The following is a 23,273-nucleotide window of genomic DNA, read 5'->3' on the forward strand; positions in this document are numbered from 1 at the left end:
CAAAACATTTTTTTAAGTGTAAATAAAAAAAATTATATTTCTATATAAAACGTGGTACTTTAACAGCTGTTTGAGACATTAAGATAAAACGCAGTACATAATCGCGTTTTATATAAAACGCTTTTAGATACCGTATTTTACATAGTAGCTGAAAAGACAACTATATAAAGTGCGGTTCAGTACCGCGTTTTACCTATATAAGTATCATCCCCTCCCCTTTCCCCCATGCTTCTGGACAGAATTGAAACTCTCACATTTTTAAAAGCTTAGCAGCGGTGCCCCCTCCCCCATCAAAACGATAAAAAACTCGAGTGGACCCCACCCGTCCCACAAAAACTAATAGAAAAATGTATAAGTACTCCCCTAACCTATATCCAGATTTTTAACTACACACTTTTTCTTTGCGGGAATCCTATTACCCTCCTAAACTTATTTTAAATAGAATTATTTGCACCTTTAACGCTGACAACCAAACTCTTGGCAAGTGGTGAGTTACACGCACCCCCACATGTATTTTTAGTACTTTTTTTATTCTTTCTTCCTTTTATTATCTTTTTTTTATTTCTTATTATTCTCATTTTTTTTGGTTATTTCATTCTCTTTCTTTTTGTTTTGGTCACCGGCGGCATAAAATGGTGGTCATCGGAATTTCACAAATACCATTTTTTCCGGCGACAGATTTTTATCCCGATCTAAATGTGTTTTATTTTATATATATATAAATTTTTCTTGAAAGTGTAATTTATGTGTGGGAGGAAGAGCAAAAGAAATAAAAACGAATATTAGCTGAGAAAACTTTTTTCAGTTAAAATTTCAATACATTATTTTTTTCCCGGCGTGGGAAGGTTTTCCGATGATGAATTTTTTCCCCAAATCTGAGTGTATTTTGCTTTGCTTATGAATAGATCTTTTTGAGAGTTAAATTTGTGTGTGAAGAGAAAAAATGGAAGAAAAACGGTTAGACAAAGTCGCCGGTGAATGAATATCCGCCGAAATTAGAGAAGAAACGAAAAAAAAGTAAAAGAAAAAAGACAAAGAAAAAGGAAAAAGAGAAGGAAAAGAAGTAAGAAAAAAATGATAAAAAAGAATAAAAAATAATCTGAAAACCATTTTTTCTTGCTTCTCACTCTCCTTTGGGAGAGTGAAATACACACACTATGCCACATCAGCGTTAAGGGTGCAAATAATTTCATTTAAAATAAGTTTAGGGGGGGTAATAGGATTCCCGCAAAGAAAAAGTGTGTAGTTGGGAATACGGGTATAGGTCAGGGGGGTACTTATGCATTTTCCCAAAACTAATCAAAGTTGGTCCCATATCCTAGCCAAGCCCTCTATTGTTGTGGGTTGCTTGTTTCGGAGTCAAAATTTCAAATCTTTAACTTTATGAAAAACATAAATCGAGGTATTCCGATTTAGTTTATGTCCAAACTTGTATAAATAATGCATATTAGTTATTTTGAATGTGTTGTATATTGTTTTGTATTTTTTTTTGTGATTAAATTGGTATGTTATTTTTATCCGAACTAAGATATTAATGTTGTAAAAAAATATGTAAAAATTATGAAATCGTTATTATTTGTTAATAAAAATGTTATAAATTACTATTACTGTTTTATATGTCTTTTTGTGATTACAATGTATTCATTGTATTTTATCTGGTTTAAATTATTTTTTTTTGCTTAAAAACTAGTAAATCAAAATGCCTTTTAGGGTCGTAAAATGTAATGTCTTTTAGGATAGTAAAATGTAGTGCCTTTTAGCATAGTATAATGTAGTGCCTTTTAGCATAGTAAAATGTAGTGTCTTTTAGCGTAGTTTCCTTGTAGTTTAAGTATCTCTTATACTCAAAAATACGTCGAAATAACTGATAGATCAAATACAAACTTTGTCCAATTATAGTCAACATATATTTGGTGCTACTCGGCCGCAAATATCGAGCCTGGAACCTAGATATAAATATTTAAGAATTAAATATTATATAATTAGAAAAATTAATTATTTAATTTACAAACAAACATATAAAATTATAAAACTAACATGTAAAATAATAAAACTAACAAATAGAAGAATTCAGGATAAATTGGTACTATTGGGCTCCAATTATCGAGCATGGAACACATTTGTGAGTATTTAATTATAAAAATTAATTATTTAATTTACAAACTAACATATAAAATTATAATAAAACTAACACATACAAGAATTCAGGATAAATTAGTGATACTGGGCTCCAAATATGGAGCCTGGAACCCATATGTGAATATTTATTTATAAAAATTAATTATTTAATTTACAAACTAACATATAAAAATTATTTAATTTACAAACTAACATATAAAATTATAATAAAACTAACATATACAAAAATTCAGGATAAATTGGTGCTATTGGGCTCCAAATATGGAGCCTGGAACCATATGTGAATATTTATTTATAAAAATTTATTATTTAATTTACAAACAAACATGTAAAATAATAAAACTAACAAATAGAAGAAATCAGGATAAATTAGTGCTACTGGGATGCAAATATCGAGCCTGGAGCCCATATGTGAATATTTATTTATAAAAATTTATTATTTAATTTACAAACAAACATATAAAATAATAAAACTAATAAATAGAAGAAATCAAGATAAATTGGTGCTACTGGGCTCCAAATATCGAGCCTGGAACCCATATGTGAATATTTATTTATAAAAATTAATTATTTAATTTACAAACTAACATATTAAATTATAAAACTAACATGTAATTAATGTTGTTTACTTTACAATAGACGACATGGAGGTGCCGCCTATTCATCCCGGACCTTCCAGCGATGCGCTACTCTCGTTACAGGGCGATCATAGGTCCGCCCACATATGGGAGGGTGAGTTACTGACCCAGATTCTCCGCGCCAGGAGAGTGGACGACATGTGGGACTTTTTGCATGCCAGAGTTCTCCATGACCGTGTAGTCGCGCGCCTGCAGGACACGGGTTTCTACAGGATGATTGAGATCGGGCTGCTGTAGCTCGATTGGTCTTTGGTCACGACCCTGATAGAGCGGTGGTGACCGAAGACGCACACATTCCACCTGCCCATTGGCGAGGCCACCGTCATACTGCAGGACATAGAGGTTTTATATGGGTTGCCCGTTGATGAACTGCCCGTTGCTCTGCCGAATGGCATGAGAGAGATGACACGTGTGCAATACCTAGGCATGCTGCAGCGGCTCATTGCTTTCAGGCCAGAGGATGAGACTGTACTGCATGGGACCAGTCGTTTTCCGTTGACGACTATTCGACTGTGGTTGGAGGCATTGCATCCTCAGATCGATGGCGCTACAGCGGATGATCATGTTGACCGGTATACGAGGTTGCTGCTACTCCTGTTGATTGGAGGAGTCTTGTTCCGAACACTTCGGGGAACCTAGTCAGCTTGATATTTCTTCATCATCTTGAGTGGCTAGATGATTTATACCAGTATAGTTGGGGCTCTGCTGTTCTCGCCTACTTGTACAGGTGCATGTGCCGGGCGAGCATGGGCACCCAGCATGAGGTTGTTGGATTCTTGCCGATACTGCAGGTGACAACATATTCGAATACTCTATTCATTTTAACATACTTAGTAAAAATATATCTTAACTTTTACGTCAACTTTTTATGTTAGGTTTGGGCCTGGGAGCGGTTCCTGCAGTTGCAGCCACCTCTACTACCATTAGATCCGGATGTACCACCGGAGTTTCTCCCTCTAGCTATGAGGTGGGTACTCCGAGGGGGACATTGTCACGACCCCAATTCGCCCTCCGTGAACCATGGTTACTGCACCTAGTCTCTACAACTAGATAAGCCTAATAATGCGGAAATTAACCAATATGCGGAAGAAATAATAAAAACAAAATAGTGAAATACTGTTTAAAAGTGCCGCTCGGCATGCACAATAAAAACTCTTGAAATCTAAATACTTTTCCCAAAACCCGGAATCTCATGATCACAAGCCTTTGAATGTCTACAAGTATCTAGCTCCAGAATATCTAACAAAGGAAAGGAAAATACAAAAGGGCTAATACTAAAAAAAAGGGGGAGTAGAAATGACTCTTCGGTCTGCGGATACGGCAGATATACCTCGGAGTCTCTACAAGTGCCTCGTCTCAAGCGTGATGAGTCTGAGTGGAGGTACCTGGATCTGCACATGAAAAACATGCACAGAAAGGGCATGAGTACACCACAGCGGTACTCAGTAAGTGCCAAGCCTAACCTCGGCCGGGTAGTGATGAGGAAGATCAGGGCCCTACTAAGATTAAATGAAATATAAGGTGCGACAGTATAAGATAAAGTAGCACAGTTGGAAGATAACAATAAGAATCAGTACAGGATAATAAGGATAACTACAACTGAAAAAGAAACAGAAACAACCACCAGGAATACCACTCTTCTCAAAGATAATAACCGGGGATCTCTCAGTATCCCGAGGGTCTTTTAGTACCATTAATACATGCCAGGGGTCTCTTGGTATCCCAAGGATCTCTTGGTATCCTCAATATATGCTAGGGATCTCTTGGTATCCTCAATATACGTGCTAGGGATCTCTCGGTATCCCGCACCTCAACTCAAATCATAAATACGTACATGAGATCTCCCGGGATGCCGTCCTGTAGTCCCAAAGTAAAACACACAGCAACAATACAAGGAATATTCAATTAAGCTAAAGTTCGTGCCAAGTAAAACATGTAATTCTAACCTAACATGCTTCACATAATACAATTACTGCAATTTAAGAAATAAAGCAATTAAGTAAACTAAACATGCTTTTCTAAGCTAACAACAGATTTAAATTTCAAGTAGAGTAAGCAGGAAAGGAAAACACAATTAAAGCTTCTTAAGTGAAAACAAAATTTTCAACAATTAGCACAAGTACGCACTCATCACCTCATGTACAAGGCATTTCAATTACCACAATACCAAATCCTAAGGGGAATGTCCCCCACACAAGGTTAGGCAAGCTACTTACCTCGAACCGGCTCAAAAGTCAACCCAAAACCACGTTCTTGCCACAAGTACTCGACTCCAAATGACCCAAATATATTCAATTCAATTGCATAATGTAAATAACACTTCAAGTAACTGATTCTACAAATAAATTCTAAGCTAATACGCGGAATTAGGTAAAATGACCAAAATGCCCCTCGGGCCCACGTCTCGGAATTGGATGAAATTTACATTTTTAGAATTTTCACTCTCACGAGTCTATACATAACAAGAACACTAAAATCGGAGTTCAATTGATCCCTCAAATACCCATTTTAAGGTCTCTTAATCTCAAACCCTAATTACCCATTTTTCCCAAAATTTTCACCACTAATTAGGTCTTTAATCACATATAAATGAGTTATGAAGTCAAAAATGTTACCTCCAAGTGATTCCCCTTTCGTTTCCTCAAAACTCACCATCAAAAGCTTCAATCCCGTTCAAAAATGGTGGAAAAATGAAGAAGGGTCGCGGATGGGCTATTTAAATACTGCCCAGGTATTCCTTCTTCGCGAACGCGGAAGGCCCTTGGCGTTCGCGAAGCGCAAATTCACTTGGGTCCAGATGTCTTCATCGCGAACGCGATGCCCAGGTCGCGAACGCGGTGCAACACCTCCTCCTCATACGCGAATGTGGGAACACCATCGCGAACGCGTAGGTATAAAACCTCCCAGCTTCGTGAATGCAGGAGACTCTTCACGAACGCGAAGCACAAAAACTCCCCCAGCCCCAGCTCCTCTTCGCGAATGCGAGACCCTACTCGCAAATGCAAAGAAGGAAACTAGAACTGGACTGCTGCAATTTTTCTGCAATTTCAACAAGTCCCAAAATGCCTGTTGAGCATCCAAAACACACCCGAGGCCCTCGGGACCTCAACCAAACATGCCAACCAATCCTAAAACATCATTCAAACTTGATCCAATCTATGAAACGCTCACAACAACATCAAAAAACCAATTTAGCATCGGATTCAAGCCTAAGAACTTCAAAAACTCTAAAAATACGCTTTCGATCAAAAAGTCTATCAAACCTCGTCCAAATGACCTGAAATTTTGCACACACGTCATATTCAACACTATGGAGCTACTCCAACTTCCATAATTCCATTCTGACCCTCAGATCAAAATCTCACTATCGAACCGGAAACTTCAAAAATTCAACTTTCGGCATTTCAAGCCTAAATTAGCTACGGACCTCTAAAACACAATCTGAACACGCTCCTCAACCCGAAATCACCCAACGGAGCTAACGGATCCATCGGAATTCCATTCCGAGTTTGTCTTCACATTGTTCCGACTACGGTCAAATTTTTAGAACTTAATCTCTCATTTAAGGACTAAGTGTCCCAAAACTCTCCGAAACTCCAAATAATTCCCCACGGAAACTCACAACAGCAAAAACAAATAAGGGGAAAAGTAGTTAATAGGGGATCAAATAAATTCTTAAAACGACCGGCCGGGTCGTTACAGACATACACGCGAGTACGAGGCTCTGCATAATATCTCCTTGTGCATGAATATATTGGATTTGCTGGATGGCGCGCAGGTAAATGTATATCTAAGTTTACTTGTCATTGCTTCAAACACAAGTTACGTATGTTGACATTTTCTGTTCTTCCTTAATAGTTCATTTGTATGCCATACATTGACGTGCTGATAGGTGGCTTGTCCGATTGTTGCTCAGTCGGCCGTGATATGTGGGGCTCTTCCATCCTGTTGTTCTGCCTTGATATTGTAGAGCATCATGCCACCGAGCGGGTACTTTGCCAGTTTGGCAGGCCGCAACTCGTATAGACAACGTCCACCTGGGAGACCATACATTACCAACGGGATGATCCTACCAGGGTGGACGACCAATATTTGGCATGGCTACAGGATCAGATATTTACTTGGGACCGGCGATTAGAGCTGATTCTGCCCCCTCCACTGAGTCGACAGGATATTCAGCATGATTATATGCCCTGGTACCGTGGCGTTACCCAACTTTTTGTGGAGAACCCCGTTCACCGAGCTGGCGGTCGGTACGTTCCATACGCCGGGAGGCACGAGGCACTGGTATGTTATTTGGTATTCTTACTTATAACTGTTGTCGCACCCCCTTTTTTCCCTTCCATCAGAGAGGAGTTTGGGTTTCGACATCCATGGGGAGTAATGACTCATTTCCTTTTGGGAATTAGGTATTTGAAGAGTAGCCACCTAACGGATTATGGTGCATTAGACACCTATAAGGTTCAACTACAACTATGTTTGATAACCAGAGATAGGGTAAAAGCTTGAAATTATCCTAAGGGGAAGGTGTTACACACCTCTCAGGATCCACTAATGTGGTTCCCGGCTAGATAGTTTTTTGTGAATTTGTGCAATTAGCAAGTAAACAAATAAGGCTCAAATAAGAGGGGATTTAAGTTTGAATACACAAGCATTTGAAAAACAATTATTGATAGGCAAAATTTTGAAAAGAGTGATAATCTAAACATGCTTGTAAAAAATAAAAGGGGGTCCTAGGTTTGTTTGCAATATGGATCACATCAATGCAATACCCGGTATGACACTCCTCAGAAGAGGGTATACACATGGTATTAGCGCACCGGTCATCATATCCATATCTACCCTTCCCACCCCGTGAAGGTATTAAAGCGAGGATTGGTCTTGACCTCTATTACGTGCTATTACCTGCCCCATTCCTATCAGTTCTGGAGGATTTAGGACTACTCTTCCTATAAGAGGGAGGTTTTAGGCTGACTCTTTGGTTTAAAGGTAAAAAGGCTAAGGCGACATACAAAAACACGTAGGACTGCATTTAAAGGGGAAACATGTAAGCAATTAGAAGGCTCATGTATACCTCCGCAAATAATGTATATAAATAGCATGACTTAAACACAATTAAGGTCTGAATTTTAAAATCCTAAAGCAGGGAGTTTGAGTCAGAACCCGATTCATTATATAACTCAGAAAAGAAGTCCGAATCAGGCATGCCTGCTGGTTGTAGCAGTTGATAATTAACAAAGGCAATTCCAGTTTTTATTCAGGTTATTACCTAAGGCTTGCCTAGATGTGAAACAATGTAGTATTCAGTAGTTATTCAGAGTCATTAAAATGGTTTGGAGATTATTATTACCTAACATGCTATTCTAGGTGTTCAGCACATAAAATTATTGCCAGTTGGTTATAAAGACTAAGTTAAATTATTTTATTCCTTTTATGCGTTCATAGTTAGCCTAAGTGTGCTTAAGAGAATATAAATGAAATCCTAAAGACATGGTATCTAATGTGCAGAATGATGTATATGCAGAATCCTAAGCAGGATTTCTATATGATCAAGTATCACAGTGTTTAAAACATGATTTCTAGAATATGCAGAGATGATATGTTTGTTAACCTAAAACATGATCTCTAAGTGTGCATGTCAGTAGAAACATGATTACAGAAACACTGATTATTAACACATTTAACGCAGGAATTTCTAAGTGATATGATAGTGAAATGGACATGCTGAAAACAGTAAGTGTAAATCCTAAGGAGCATGATTTCTAATGCATGAAATGAGTCCTAAGCATGGATTCTATTATGCAAGTAGGAATGTAAACCTAGTAACATGCTTTCAACCCTTTTGATAGCTAAAACATGCATATTTCCCAGCCCTTTTCACTAGCCAACCCCATACTTATTTACAAATTATTACAGACTAAATGATTGAATTACAAAAGAAGTGCAAGAATAATAAATTACAACCAAAGGAAGCCTGATCTTGACTTCCTCTCTGAGTTATGTAATGAACCACTTCAATGCCAATATTATTCCAAGGCCTTTCTCTTATCTAGGTGTGTCTGAGTTCGCTAAGGATCTCAAGGGATCCTGGGCAGTGCTCGCACCCAGATTTGCATAACCAGACAGAATAAGTGTAGTGTGGAAGGGCAAGCTTTTATGTGTCCAAGTTCAGAGGGAGCTCAAGGATCCCAAGGCAAGGCTCACACAAGAGGGGCAGAACCTAGATTCTAAGAATATAGTGGAAGTGCAGAACACATGTTGAAAGAAATTTTTTTTAAAACGCTGGACTGATAGTCTATTTTGAAAGCAATTAGTAACAGAGGTGATTGAAATCAGTTGTAGTAGTAAAACTCAAAACTACACAGAATCAGTAGTCATACAAGGGGTCAAGGGATTTTGGGGATACACTTGTCTGTAAGCACATGACCCCAGCAGGGATCTGGTTTGGACATGCACAACAATAGCTGATACTGGCATGATCACAAACCAGCCAAAAGAACATAAACACATTGGAGGGGATAGGGGTTTGGGATTCATAAGATAACAAGTACACAATAAGTGACTAACAGAGTACACCTTGAAACACACATAGGGGATACATTAATCTAAAAGGGAAGGGGAGACATTATAGCATGCTGATAATGTATCTTAACAGAACCACAAGCAGAAGTAGACCAAAAATGAAAGAGGCTGAAACAAATAAGGAAGCATGTTGTTATTGGAGCTTGAAAATTAAACTAGGACATACCAGTCAAGAAAGCAAAGTGTAGAAAAGAAAAGTAAGCAGGATTCCACAGTCTAGCCTTAGCTTTCAGCCGGCTAGACAAAGCAGTAGCACAAGTAGTAATGGAGAAAGAGAGAGTTTTGAGTGTGTAAGTGTGTGTTCTGAACTCAGTTGTTTGTGTGTTTTAAAGAAGAGAAGGTATGGTATTTATAACTTTTGAAAACGAGTAGAAAATAAGGTAACAAGTAAAGTCTTAACACAAATATGGAAATAATCACAATCAGAATTAACTAACACAAGTACTTCACTTTAATTAAGGAATTACTGCTTAACGGATACCAACAAAGATAATAAAGGAAAGAAAATAAATTTGAGGAATATTGATTTCTGACCATAGAAGGGATAGTAGAATATAGAGTATACAATTGAGTCCAAGTACAAAAATATACTTAATTGGGGAAAGGGTTTAGCAAAGGTAAAACATCACATCAAAGGAAAAGAATCAGTCAATTTAAACAAAACGAGTGAAACCAGGGGTTTATGAGAAAATATTTTGCAATCAGTCGTAACTTGAGGAAATCAATATCAGTCAAGAAAGAATCATGATTCTGCACTTTGCCATATAAATAGAGAAGAATGAACGTGCAAAGCCAACCGTATTGACAAAAGGAACAACTAGGTGCATACAATCATACATCAATATCAGGAGTAGGCTAGGGCTTAGCAGTAAAAGAATCTACTAGAAGTATGGTAGTTAGCAAGTCAAGTAGCCACATAGAATCAAAAGTGAAGAAACCATAGTAACCGGTAAAGGAGATCAACACACAGAAACAAGAAAAGTCTTTAAACTCATAGCAATAAGTGATGAAAACATTTATAAGGAAATAGGGTTTTGACAGAGCTGAGTTGAAAAGGTAAAAACTTTAGAATCAATCAAGTTAAACAAAGACAAGGATCTAAACACAAAGAACTCAGTCAAAACCAGTATATATGAAAAACAAACAAAGGCAGTTTCAGCACTCGGATAAAACAAAAAACACCTAGGGTTTAACATGATGAACCAGATAGAAGAAGAACATAAGCAAATTGTTTGAACATAGTAAAACAACACTGAAAATCGGAGAAGTGATCCTTTTAAAAGAGGTTAAGAAACCCTAATATGAAAACGACGAGTTACTTTGAAAGAAAATCAAAGAACCTTTGAGAAAACACTAATAAGTTCATAACAAGCACATATATAAGATATATCTGAAAGAAAATCAAAAGATCTTAAAAACTAGGGTTTCAAAGAACATAGAAAAAGTGAGAAAGACTTTGAAAAGTTACCGACCTAGACGGAAAAGTCAAGGATCTGACTTGAACAACCATGGATGGCTGAAAAAAGGCCATAGATAGAAGTCGAACCAAGACTGGACTAGATCCCTTTGAGATCTATCCATGAAATCAAGGAAACAAACAACCAGGAGCCATAGGAGACTGGTACACCTCTCAAACAGCCATGGGAGTCCATGGATTAGGTGAAGATCAAAGGGAATTAGGGTAGATTTGGGTGGCGGCGGCTAGGGTTAGCTTTAGGTTTCAATGGGGTTGGAGAGGAGAGGGGATTCTAGGGCGGTAGATTGTAACAAATGAGAGGGTTTTGGGGGTCGTTTGGGATTAATTAAGGTAAGGTGTAATGGTGGCTGTTAATCTAAATGATCAACGGCCTAGATTAGAAGGGGTAGGTGGGGATACGTGTTTGGGTTGGTTTTAAAAGGGTTAGGGGTGGGTTTTAGTTAGAATTGGGCCGGGGAATTGGGTTTGATTTGGGGTTAAATTGAAAACCAATTTGGGCTAAAATTTAAATAGCCACTTTTCACTTTTTAATTTATAAAAAATAGTAAATAGCTTCTGAAAATAAATTGAAAATACCAAAATGATTTATAATACATAAATAATAATTTAAAAATACAAGGCTCTATTTTATGAATATAAGACATAATTAAACCTTAAAATGGCTAATATTGTAATTATGTGCAATTTATCTTTAAAAATACTAAATTAGATTGTAAAAATATGTAAAAATTATTTTAGCAATATTTTGGCATAAATATGAAAATCCAATAGATGAATTACCAAAAATAATAATTTTGGAAATAATTATTGAGATTTTATGGATAAAAAAGGGAAAATAAATCAATTTAGACCTTTAAGAATTATGAAAAAATAATAAAACATTCAGACATGCTTATATATGCATTTATATGCTATTTTGAAGTTATTTTGCATATTGAAAATATATAGGAAAAAATTGGGTATCAACAGCTGTTCCTCTTTACCCGGGAAGAATGAAAGAGTTGTCGGGTAAAGATATGATGGCCAATTTTGACCGAGAGAAACGGCTTGAAGAAGATTTTTGGTTGCACCCTGGATTCTGAGCTGCCTACATATCCCTATTTTTACAGGAATCAGGCCGTATGTAGTTCAGGATACGTCAGCGGAGTATGCCGTTGAAGACTTTTCAAGAACGGACGCAATATCTAGGAAGGGGTGAGTGGATGGCTTGCGGGAATGGTTAGGTTTGATAAGGTTGAGAGAACTGGGGTGGGACCACTCCTGCCGGGATGACTGTTGCTCGCCGGTTTACCTGTAATTAGAAATAATGCAAGCGTATACTGTGCATAAATTTAAACACGATGCAAATTCCCATCGGACCATGAATGTTGTCTTTGGACGGTTAGGATGACGTCCTTAGACCATGATATCCTGGGACATGAAACATATGATAAAGGATTTGCAGGCCGTGAAATGATGCTCTCGGGCTATGAGGATGGTGCCTCCGAACCATGATGCCTTCAGATGAGTTGGCGATATTTCAGCCCATGAAAGATGCAGTAGTACGATGCGGACAAGATAGAGCTTAGTCTTGCGAATTGAAGGGCAGAGCCTAGCCCATAAGAAAAGCGAAATAAATAGTGCTTGAGATGGCGCTTGGTTTCAAAGAAAATTGGAGGCAGAGCTTAGCCTCGAAAGGTAGAATGATAGCCTTATGCAAAGATGCAGATGCAGATGGAGGTAGGGCTTAACCTCGGAAGGCAAAATGGTAGCCTTATATAGAAATGCAGATAGAGATAGAGCTTAACCTCGGAAGGTAAAATGGTTGTCTTATGCAATGCGAATGCAGATGGAGACATCGTTTAGTCTCGGAAGGCAAAATGGTAGCCTTATGCAATATGAATGCAGATGGAGGCAACGTTTAGTCTCGGAAGGCAGAATGGTAGCCTTATGTAATGTGAATGCAGATGGAGGTAGGGCTTAACCTCGGAAGGCAGAATAGTAGCCTTATGCAATGCGAATGCAGATGGAGGCAAAGCTTAACCTCGGAAGGCAGAATGGTAGCCTTATGCAAGTCAGAAGGCAGAATAGTAGCCTTATGCAATGCAGATGCAGATGGAGACAATGTTTAGTCTCGGAAGGCAGAATGATAGCCTTATGCAAGAAAATACAATAGCGAATGACAGTAGAGTTTTCTTAGCTGATAGCAGATTGTGACATTGTGATTATTGAGAGCATTGCGACTATGGAGCATTACTTGTGTGCTGATAGCAAATGTTGGCAAGTGCAACAGTTCGGAGAGTCGTACTCATGGGTGTATAGTATGTTTAATGATTTTGCAATCCTAATCCTGCATCTAAAGAAAAATTGTGAGTTTTGTAAGGGGGGGTAGGTCAGTTCGTATCCCCCGCTGGCTTTGGTTGACCTTCTCGGCTTTGATATGATGATACTATATGTATCATTGGGGTAGCGTTGCTAATCAAAGCAGTTTCAACGATATACATGCATGATTTTGTAGAGAATATGACATAAATGTATAATTAAAAATAGCTTTTAGATGAACTGACGACTGACGCAATTCAAGATATTGCAACCTCTCTTGCTACGGAATTTTGAGGGTCCTCCTCAAAATTCTGCCCCAGTTTGATGGGTTGACGTTCAGACTATTGTTCGTGTGACGATTGGCTGAAATTACTTCGGAATTTTGAGGGTCCTCCTCAAAATTCTGCCACAGTTTCCAATTTGTGAGGGAAATGAAATTTTTATTGAATTTATGACCGAACCCATAGGGCTGCCTATGTATCCCCTTTTAAACGGGAATCAGGTCATGCGTAGTTTAATTTACATCATATAAGGGAATCATAAAGATTACACATAGTAACGCTTGACTGCATCTGAATTAATCGGCTTTGGCCAGACTTTTCTGTCCATTTCTGCAAGTATAAGGGCTCCTCCTGTCAGAACCCGGTGAACCATGTATGGACCCTGCCAGTTGGGAGAGAACTTCCCTTTGGCTACATCTTGATGCGGAAAATTTTTCTTTAACACCAGCTGCCCCGACGTGAACTGTCTTGGCTTGACTTTCTTGTTGAAGCCTCTGGACATTCTGTTCTGATAGAGTAGACCATGGTAAACTGCATTCATTCTCTTTCCATCTATAAAGGCTAGTTGTTCATTACGACTTTTTACCCACTCTGCGTCGCCGAGCTCAAATTCTTGTATGATCCTTAAGGAAAGAATTTCTACCTCAGCGGGAATGACATCCTCTGTACCGTAAACCAGCATATAGGGAGTTGCCTCGGTTGATGTGCGGACTATGGTGAGATACCCCAATAGAGCAAATGATAACTTCTCGTGCCACTTTTTATGCTTTTCAATCATTTTCCTCAATATCTTCTTGATATTCTTGTTGGCGGCTTCTACAGCTCCATTCATTTGAGGCCTCGTGTTTGATCTTGAAAGTTTCACACATAGCTTTCATCAAGTCGCTGTTGAGTTTGGAGCCATTATCAGTAATGATTGACTCTGGGATTCCGAATCGACAAACAATGCGGTCGCGGATGAAGTCTGCCACGACTTTGTTAGTCACTGCTTTGTAAGATGTTGCTTTGACCCACTTGGTGAAATAGTCGATGGCTACCAGGATAAACTTGTGTCCATTAGAAGCGGCATGCTTAATTGGTCTAATAACGTCCGTTCCCTAAGCGGCGAATAACCATGGTGAGCTTGTTGTGTGAAGATCGCTTGGAGGTACCTTTATCATGTCTGCATGTATCTGACAGCAGTGGCATTTCCAAACATACTAGATGCAGTCTGTTTCCATAGTCATCCAAAAGTGACCATCCCGGAGTATCTTCTTTGCTAAGACAAAACCGTTCATATGTGGATTGCATGTCCCAACATGAATTTCCTCTAGTAGCCTGGATGCTTCCTTTGTGTCGACACACCTTAATAATCCCAAATCAGGAGTCCTCATATACAAGATTCCTCCGCTGTGAAAGAAGTTGTTGGACAATCTTCGAAGTATGCATTTCTGAGTAGGATTTGCAAGCTCTGGGTACTCTCCTTTTGCCAAATATTCCTTGATATCATGAAATCAAGGCTTTCCGTCTGCTTCTTCTTTAACACGGGCACAATAAGCTGGCTGATCATGGATCTTTACTGGAATGGGATCAATAAAATTCTTGTTTGGATGCTGTATCATAGATGACAGGGTAGCCAATGCATCGGCGAACTCATTCTGGACTCTGGGAACATGCTGGAATTCCATCTTCATGAACCTCTTTCTCAATTCCTGTACATGGTGCAAATACGGAAGTATCTTGGAGTTCTTGGTTTCCCATTCTTCTCGTACATGATGTATAAGTAAGTCTGAATCTCTAATCACTAGCAACTCTTGAATGTTCATGTCAATATCCATTTTAAGCCCTAGGATGCAGGCTTCATACTCGGCCATATTGTTGGTGCATGGGAACCTGAGCTTGGCAGACACCAGATAATACTGACCGATTTCTGATACTAGGAATGCTCCTATGCCAACTCCTTTGAAGTTTGCCGTTCCATCGAAAAACATTCTCCAGCCGTCATAGGATTCTGCAATGTCTTCTCCTATGAATGATACCTCTTTATCAGGAAAATACATTTTTAGGGGTTCGTATCCTCCATCCACGAGGTTTTCAGCAAGGTGGTCTACTAGGGCCTGTCCCTTGACCGCTTTCTGAGGTACATAAACAATGTCTAACTCACTCAACAAGATTTGCCACTTGGCTATGGGCATGGGCTTATGAAAGATGTACTTCAAATGATCCATCCTTGAAATGAGATATGTAGTATAGGCACAGAAGTAATGTCTCATCTTCTGGGCTACCCAAGTCAAAGCACAACAGGTGTGCTCCAATAGAGAATAACGGGCCTCGTACGGGGTGAACTTCTTACTGAGGTATTAAATGGCTTGCTCCTTCCTGCCCTTTTCATCATGTTGCCCTAGAACGCAACCAGAAGTTCCATCTAATACTACGAGGTAGAGTAATAAGGGTCTACCTGGCTTGGGCGGGACTAAGACTGGTGGTGTTGACAGGTACTCCTTGATTATGCCGAAGGCCTTTTGGCAGTCATCAGTCTATTTGGTAGCGGCGTCCTTCTTCAACATCTTAAAGATTGGCTCACAAATAACTATATACTGTGCTATGAACCGGATGATGAAGTTAAGTCTCCCCAAGAAACTCATCACATCCTTCTTGTTATTTGGCGGTGGTAGTTCTTGAATGACTTTGACTTTTGATGGATCCAGTTTTATTCCTCGGTGACTCACAATAAACCCAAGCATTTTCCCAGTAGGAACCCCAAATGTGCGTTTTGCAGGGTTTAGTTTCAGGTTGTACCTCCGCAGTCTATTGAAGAACTTCTTCAGATCTTCCACGTGGTCAGTGGGTTTCTTAGATTTGATAATAACATCATCTACATATACCTCTATTTCCTTGTGTATCATATCATGGAATATGGTAGTCATGACCCTCATGTAGATGGCCCTTGCATTCTTAAAGCTGAATGGCATCATCTTGTAGCAGTACATTCCCCACGGCGTAATGAAAGCCGTTTTCTCAGCATATTCTTCATCCATCCAGATCTGATGATAACCAGCGAAGCAATCTACAAATGACTGCAGCCCATGCTTGGCGTAATTGTCAATCAGGATGTGTATATTCAGCAAAGAGAAGTCGTGTTTCGGACTGGCCCGGTTGAGATCCTGGTAGTCGACACAGATTTTGACCTTCCCATCCTTTTTTAGCATTGGCACAATGTTGGCTAACCATGTCGGGTATTCTACTACCCTGAGAACCTTATCTTTGACCTGCTTGGTCACTTTTTCCTTGATTTTTAGACTCATATTGGGTTTGAACTTTTTGAGCTTTTGCTTTACCGGTAGACACGTTGGATCAGTTGGCAGTTTGTGAGCCACAATAGACGTACTCTGACCAGTCATGTCATCATACGACCAGACGAATATGCCCTCATATTCCTTTATAAATTCTGCGTATTCTTTCTTTTATGATGGCGATAGGTGAACACTGATTCATGTTTCCTTGACGTTTTCTGCATCTCCCAGGTTGACAATTTTGGTCTTGTCCAGGTTGGACTTAGGTCTGTTCTTAAAGTTCTCAACTTCTTTGACAATCTCGTCAGGTATGTCATCTTCTTCTGAATCAATGTCCGTTTGTTGTGTTGTCTCATTGCATGTCACAGTCATTGGTTCATCAAGATAAGTAATAGTAATACTGTATTGGTAAAGTACAGAAATATAGCAATAAATATTAAATCATAAGAAAAAAAAATCAGAAATGCTTTTGATAAATTGAATAACTGTTTTGAACATCGAAGATTTTATTGCGGGAATTGAAAACGCAAAAAGAAAATCATTTAGTAAATAAAACAACGAATGATGCTTGTTTTAGCCTTGCTACCCCGAGGCTCGTCGGGCTCTAGTTGTCCTGATGATCTAATTATTGAGATGTGCACCTCTTCTTGCAGCCTGTATGGAAGGGCCTTCCTCTCCCTCCTCCTCGATAACAACATAACAGTCCATGTCATTGTCTTCTAGGAACAAATTCTTTACCGCTGCAAGTACTTCTTCTTCATCTGACCCATAAGCAATTTCGGCCGATGCAGTATTGGCTGCTCTAGTGGGTAGTAAGGACCATGCCATGGGGGTGACCAGTTGTTGAATTCTTCCCAGGTGTTTTCATATCCTAAACCGAAGGTAGTGCCATGTTTCTTGGGTTTTATGGGCTTAGCGATTCCTTGGAGGTTTTTGCCGAGCCCTTTGCTAGGTTCGTACCCACTCCAATTCAGTATACTCTCGATTTTGTTATCCTATAACTTGTCCTTGTCGATAGCATTGACCTGTTCAATGTGGTGGTAAGTCTCTCCACCCAGCTTCCTTCTTCTCTCGATCGCCGGAATGGTTTGGCGACTGTATATAGGGTTGCTACCGTCTCTATGAATGATCACCTCCTAATGATTCCATTCGAACTTTATTTCCTGATGTAGTGTTGATGCCACAGACCCAATAACATGAATCCATGGCCGTCCCATCAGTAAGTTGTAAGATGCTGGCACATCTATCACCTGAAAATCGACATCGAACCATGTTGGTCCCATCTGCAAACATAGAATAATCTCACCAATGGTGGACCTATGAGAACCATCGAAGGCTTTCACATTGATTGCTCCGTCTTTTATCTTATCCAGTACTTTACCCAACTTCTTGAGTGTTACCAATAGACAAATATTGAGACTGGAACCTCTATCGATCAGGATTCTGGTGATGAAATAGTCCTCGCATTGCACGGTGATGTGCAGTGCCTTGTTGTGCCCCAACCTTTCAGGTGGCAGCTTGTCCTCATAAAAGGTGATCTTATGGCTCTCCAGCACTTGTCCTACCATGTTAGCCATTTCCCCGCCAGTGATGTTACTTGGTACGTATGCTTCACTCAGCACTTTTAACAGAGCATTCTTGTGTGCCTCAGAGTTTTGCAGCAAGGAGAGGATGAAGATTTGTGCTGGCGTCTTGTTTAACTGTTCGATGACCGAATACTCCTTGGCCTGTATTTTCCTCCAAAGGTCGTCTGGACCTGTCTCAATGATGGGTGGCCGATTGGAGGCCTGTTTGCTTGACTCAACTAGATGTTCAGGGGTATAGACTCTACCAGTTCTTGTCATACCATGTGCCGCAACAGTCTCTTCGAACCTGACCTTGCCTTTCCTCCTCGCCTCGGCTGTATAGTCCCAGGGTACAGCCTTTGTATGGAATGGTGTCATGGTCGAAATTGCCACTGGGATCAGCGTGGCTATCCTCACTCCGAATGGAGTATGTGCCTTGGGTGGCAAAACTGTAACCTCAAATGGTACGGGTGCATTTGCTGGAGCCACGAATTCAACCTCAATTGGTGCCGGCATCTTTGCGAATGATGTTGCTTCAAACTCAAGTGGTACAAACATATTCACCTCACGTCCTTGGCTGGTTGAATCTGGACTATGATTGGGTTGAGAGTAATTATTGGTTTCTTTGGGTCATCACCTTCTGCGATCAACCCGATTGATCCCTCGGGATCCCAGTCATCTTCTATTTCAATCATGTGAATACCTCCACCTTTTTGGTCTGGCAAAGGGTTGTTGCGGATGTTTGGAGTGGGTTCTTTTGCCATAATGATCTTGTTATCAATCAAAGACTGTATCTTATCTTTCAAGGAATGACACTCATCGATGGTGTGCCCTTTCATGCCGGAGTGGTATGCACAGGATTTGTTTGGGTTAATCCACTGAGAAGGGTTCTCAGGGGTTGCAGCAGGGATGAGGGTGACATAACCAGTAGTTTTGAGTCTTTCATATAGCTGGTCGATAGGTTCAGCGATGGCTGTATATTGTTTTGGAGGTCTACGATCAAAATTAGGTCGAGGTCTAGGGAAGTTTTGGCGTGTAGGAGGCGATTGATAGTGGGATAGTTGAGCGTTATAGGTTGGTAGAAATGAGCTGGTTGGGAGTATCTAGGTGAAGTAGGTTGATATGTAGGAGGTGGATGTGACTGATAAGTTGGTGGCGAAGCTTGGTATGAGGATGAAAGTGCTTGGTAATTTGGGGTTGGCTGATATATGAGTAAAGGTGTTGGGTAAGTTTGGAATTTGAGGGGAGACATGGTCCTTTGTGCAACCATCATAGCCCCTACATCCCTCTTCTTGGACACACCACCGGATTGTAAGGCCTTATTTGTAGCTTGCAAGGCCTCGAGGTTTGTAACCATACTGCTTTTGATACCTTCTTCGATTCTTTCACCCAATTTGATAATGTCGGAGACCTTGTGGTTCTCAATCATCATCATCCGCTCATAGTACTGTGAGTCCTGAGCCCGGACGAATAACTTTTTCATTTGCTCCTCTTCTAAGGCAAGTCTGACCTTAGCAGCTTCGGACCTCTAGCGAGTAGCATACTCGTGAAATGTCTCTGTGGGCTTCTTCTTCAGATTCTGTATAAGAACACGTCTAGGCATTCTCTGTATTAAACTTGAATCTGTCCATAAAGTCAGATGCCATGCCTACCCAGCTTGACCACTTTTTGGGATCTTAGCTGATGTACCAAGATAATGCATCTCCTTTCAAACTCTTCATGAACAGCTTCATGCGGATCCTTTCATCCTTTCCTACTCCAACCAGCTTGTCGTAATATGTCCTCAGATGGACCCTTGGATCACCCGTACCATCAAACATTTCGAACTTAGGAGGTTTGTACCCCTCAGGCAGTTCCTGATAAGCAGATCTTTTTCATCAAGCTCAGATGTGCTGGAGATAGGTTGGGTGGAGTGTGGCATGGTCACCACGTAGATAGGAGTGCTATGGTGGCCTGGTGTGTGGGTGTGGAAATGGTCTGTGGAGTTTTGGGGTTCTAGGATAAGTAGTGGAGTGTTGTTTGGGGTATGGCAGGTGTTGCATTGGGTCTTTGGTGGAATAGTGTGATGGTGAGGAGCGAGATGATTCTGTTGCTTTGGGATATTTTAAGGAGGTGTAGGGGTTTGAGTGTTGGGGAAATTGATATCTGGGGTGCTGAGGGAAAATGACAGGCTTTCCAGATTCTGAACCTGATCGAGCTCTTCTTGGAATTTCAGCAGTTTCTGTTCAAGTTGGGATACATTCTCATTGAGAACCCGAATACCATGGCCATCAGTGGCCTCAACCCGTTCAGTTGGGTTCTCCTTCCTGACGTTGTTCCAATCTTCCATCCTGCCTTTGTTCTTGTTCTTAACAGGACTAAGAGGAGGAATGAGTGGCGGGCCCTGGATCTCGTAAAATAAGATGATGATGCCAGAGTGCACGAACTAACCTTTGGGGAGGGGAATAAAGAAAGAAAACAAAACAAAAATAAAAAGATAATCAAGTTAGTGAGGATTATAAAAAGTATTGCAATATTTAAACACATAGGGCGAAATGTAAATCGTGTCCTAATTTGGGAACCTCATTGTGCCCGAGGTAGGCCTAGCGACAAATTGATTTGGAGAACTTAGAATGCTAAATGCCTCATTTTATTGATAAAAATAGATGAATCCTAAAACAACACTAAATAAGAAATAAAAGTCACTAATGGCAATTGGCCTTATTACATTCATAAAGCGAAAATTAAACTCCTAACTACTTGGTCCCAAAAGGATCTTTCTCAGGTTAAATGCTCTCGTTGATCAGATCCTCCAGTTCGCGTAGGTTCACCATTAAAAATGACTTTGCCAGGTGTTCTCCTTTGGTTCCCTCAGTGTTCTGGCAATCGGTGACTCTCTTCCTCACTTTTCCTTCCAATTCTAGCAGACGGTATTCCAGATATTCCAACTTTTCGCTAGCTTTGGCGGTCCTCTCTTTCCACTCATTGATTTGGTCATTTGATGGAAGACTCCTCCACCAGTCTAGCAAGAGTGGGGGCATGCTAATCATACCGAAACTAGGGACCTCGTGCCTCATTTTTTGAAAAACAAAAAGGTTAGACCCTACCCTCACCAGACTCGACTATTTATCATCAACAATTAGCATGACGCATTAAGTTCTCCAAATAAATGCACAGAACGTGATGATGTCCGTTTAGGTTTAGGGAAACCCAGTGGACTTTGGACAAGGCTATCTTAAAGGATCATTATGTGGACAACATAACTGATCCGACTAGGTTTGACCATGATGCATGCACAATTTAAACAGAGTAAGGTTTCTACGGAGTTTTAGACTGGTACCCTTGAGCGAACAACTCAAGGGGGAAGGCACGGAACTGTCGACTGCACCATTGATCGACTAGTTTTACGGCAAAGATGCCTTTTCGAATTTAGGGGGTAATGATATAGGAAGAGCGCAACCACTCATTAAAAGCATTGCTATAGTATTTGTTTGGCACGAGTGGAGTATGATGTTGAGCATGATTATGCAATAATAAAAAAACATGTTGACATGTATTTGCACGTTAAGAAAGCGATAAATACATCAGTTTCATAATTTAAAGCAGCCATAAAGGAAGGAAACAGAGAAGATATGCTAGTTTTGCAGTTGAAAAAGAAATTAAATGCTTAAAGAAATTTAAACAAGTAATTGCACATAAGTGAGGTACAAGTTCACAAGAACAATCTGAAATGGTAAAAGCCTAATGTTCCCTAGCAGAGTCACCATGCTGTCGCGCCCCCTTTTCCCCTTCCATCGGAGAGGAGTCCGGATTTTGACATTCATGGGGTGTAATGACTCATTTCCTTTTGGGAATCGGGTATTTGAAGAGTTGCCACCTAACGGATTATGGTGCGTTAGGGCACCTATAAGGTTCAACTACAACTATGTTTGATAACCAGAGATAGGGTAGAGCTTGAAATTATCCTAAGGGGAAGGTGTTACACACCCCTCAGAATCCACTAACGTGGTTCCCGGCCAGATAGTTTTTTGTGAATTTTTGCAATTAGCAAGTAAACAAATAAAGCTCAAATAAGAGGAATTTAAGTTTTAATACACAAGCGTTTGAAAAACAATTATTGAAAGGCAAAATTTTGAAAAGAGTGATAATCTAAACATGCTTGTAAAAAATAAAAAGGGGTCCTAGGTTTGTTTGCAATATGGATTACATCAATGCAATACCCGGTATGACACTCCTTAGAAGAGGGGATACACGTGGTATTAACGCACCGGTCATCATATCCATATCTACCCTTCCCACATCGTGAAGGTATTAAAGCAAGGATTGGTCTCGACCTCTATTGCGTGTTGTTACCCGCCCCATTCCTATCAGCCCCAGAGGGATTTAGGACTACTATTCCTATAAGAGGGAGGTTTTAGGCTGACTCTTAGGTTTAAAGGTAAAAAGGCTAAGGTGACATATAAAAGCACATAGGACTGCATTTAAAGGGGAAACATGTAAGTAATTAGAAGGCTCATGTATACCTCCGCAAATAAAGCATATAAATAGCACGACTTAAACATAGTTAAGGTATGAATTTTAAAATCCTAAAGCAGGGAGTTTGAGTCAGAAATAGATTCATTATATAACTCAGAAAAAAAGTCCGAATCAGGCCTGCCTGTTGGTCGTAGCAGTTGATAATTAACAAAGGCAATTCCAGCTTTTATTCAGGTTATTACCTAAGGCTTTCCTAGGCATGAAACAATGCAGTATTCAATAGTTATTCAGAGTCATTAAAACGGTTTGGAGATTATTATTAACTAACATGCTGTTCTAGGTGTTCAGCACATAGAATTATTGCTAGTTGGTTATAAAGACTAAGTTAAATTATTTTATTCCTTTTATGCGTTCATAGTTAGCCTAAATGTAATGAACCACTTCAATACCAATATTATTCCAAGGCCTTTCTCATATCTGGGTGTGTTAGAGTTCCCTAAGGACCTCAAGGGATCTCGGGCAGTGCTCACACCTAGATATGCACAACCAGACAGAATGAGTGT

Source organism: Nicotiana sylvestris, chromosome 1, assembly GCF_000393655.2.
Source record: "Nicotiana sylvestris chromosome 1, ASM39365v2, whole genome shotgun sequence".
NCBI lineage: Eukaryota > Viridiplantae > Streptophyta > Magnoliopsida > Solanales > Solanaceae > Nicotiana > Nicotiana sylvestris.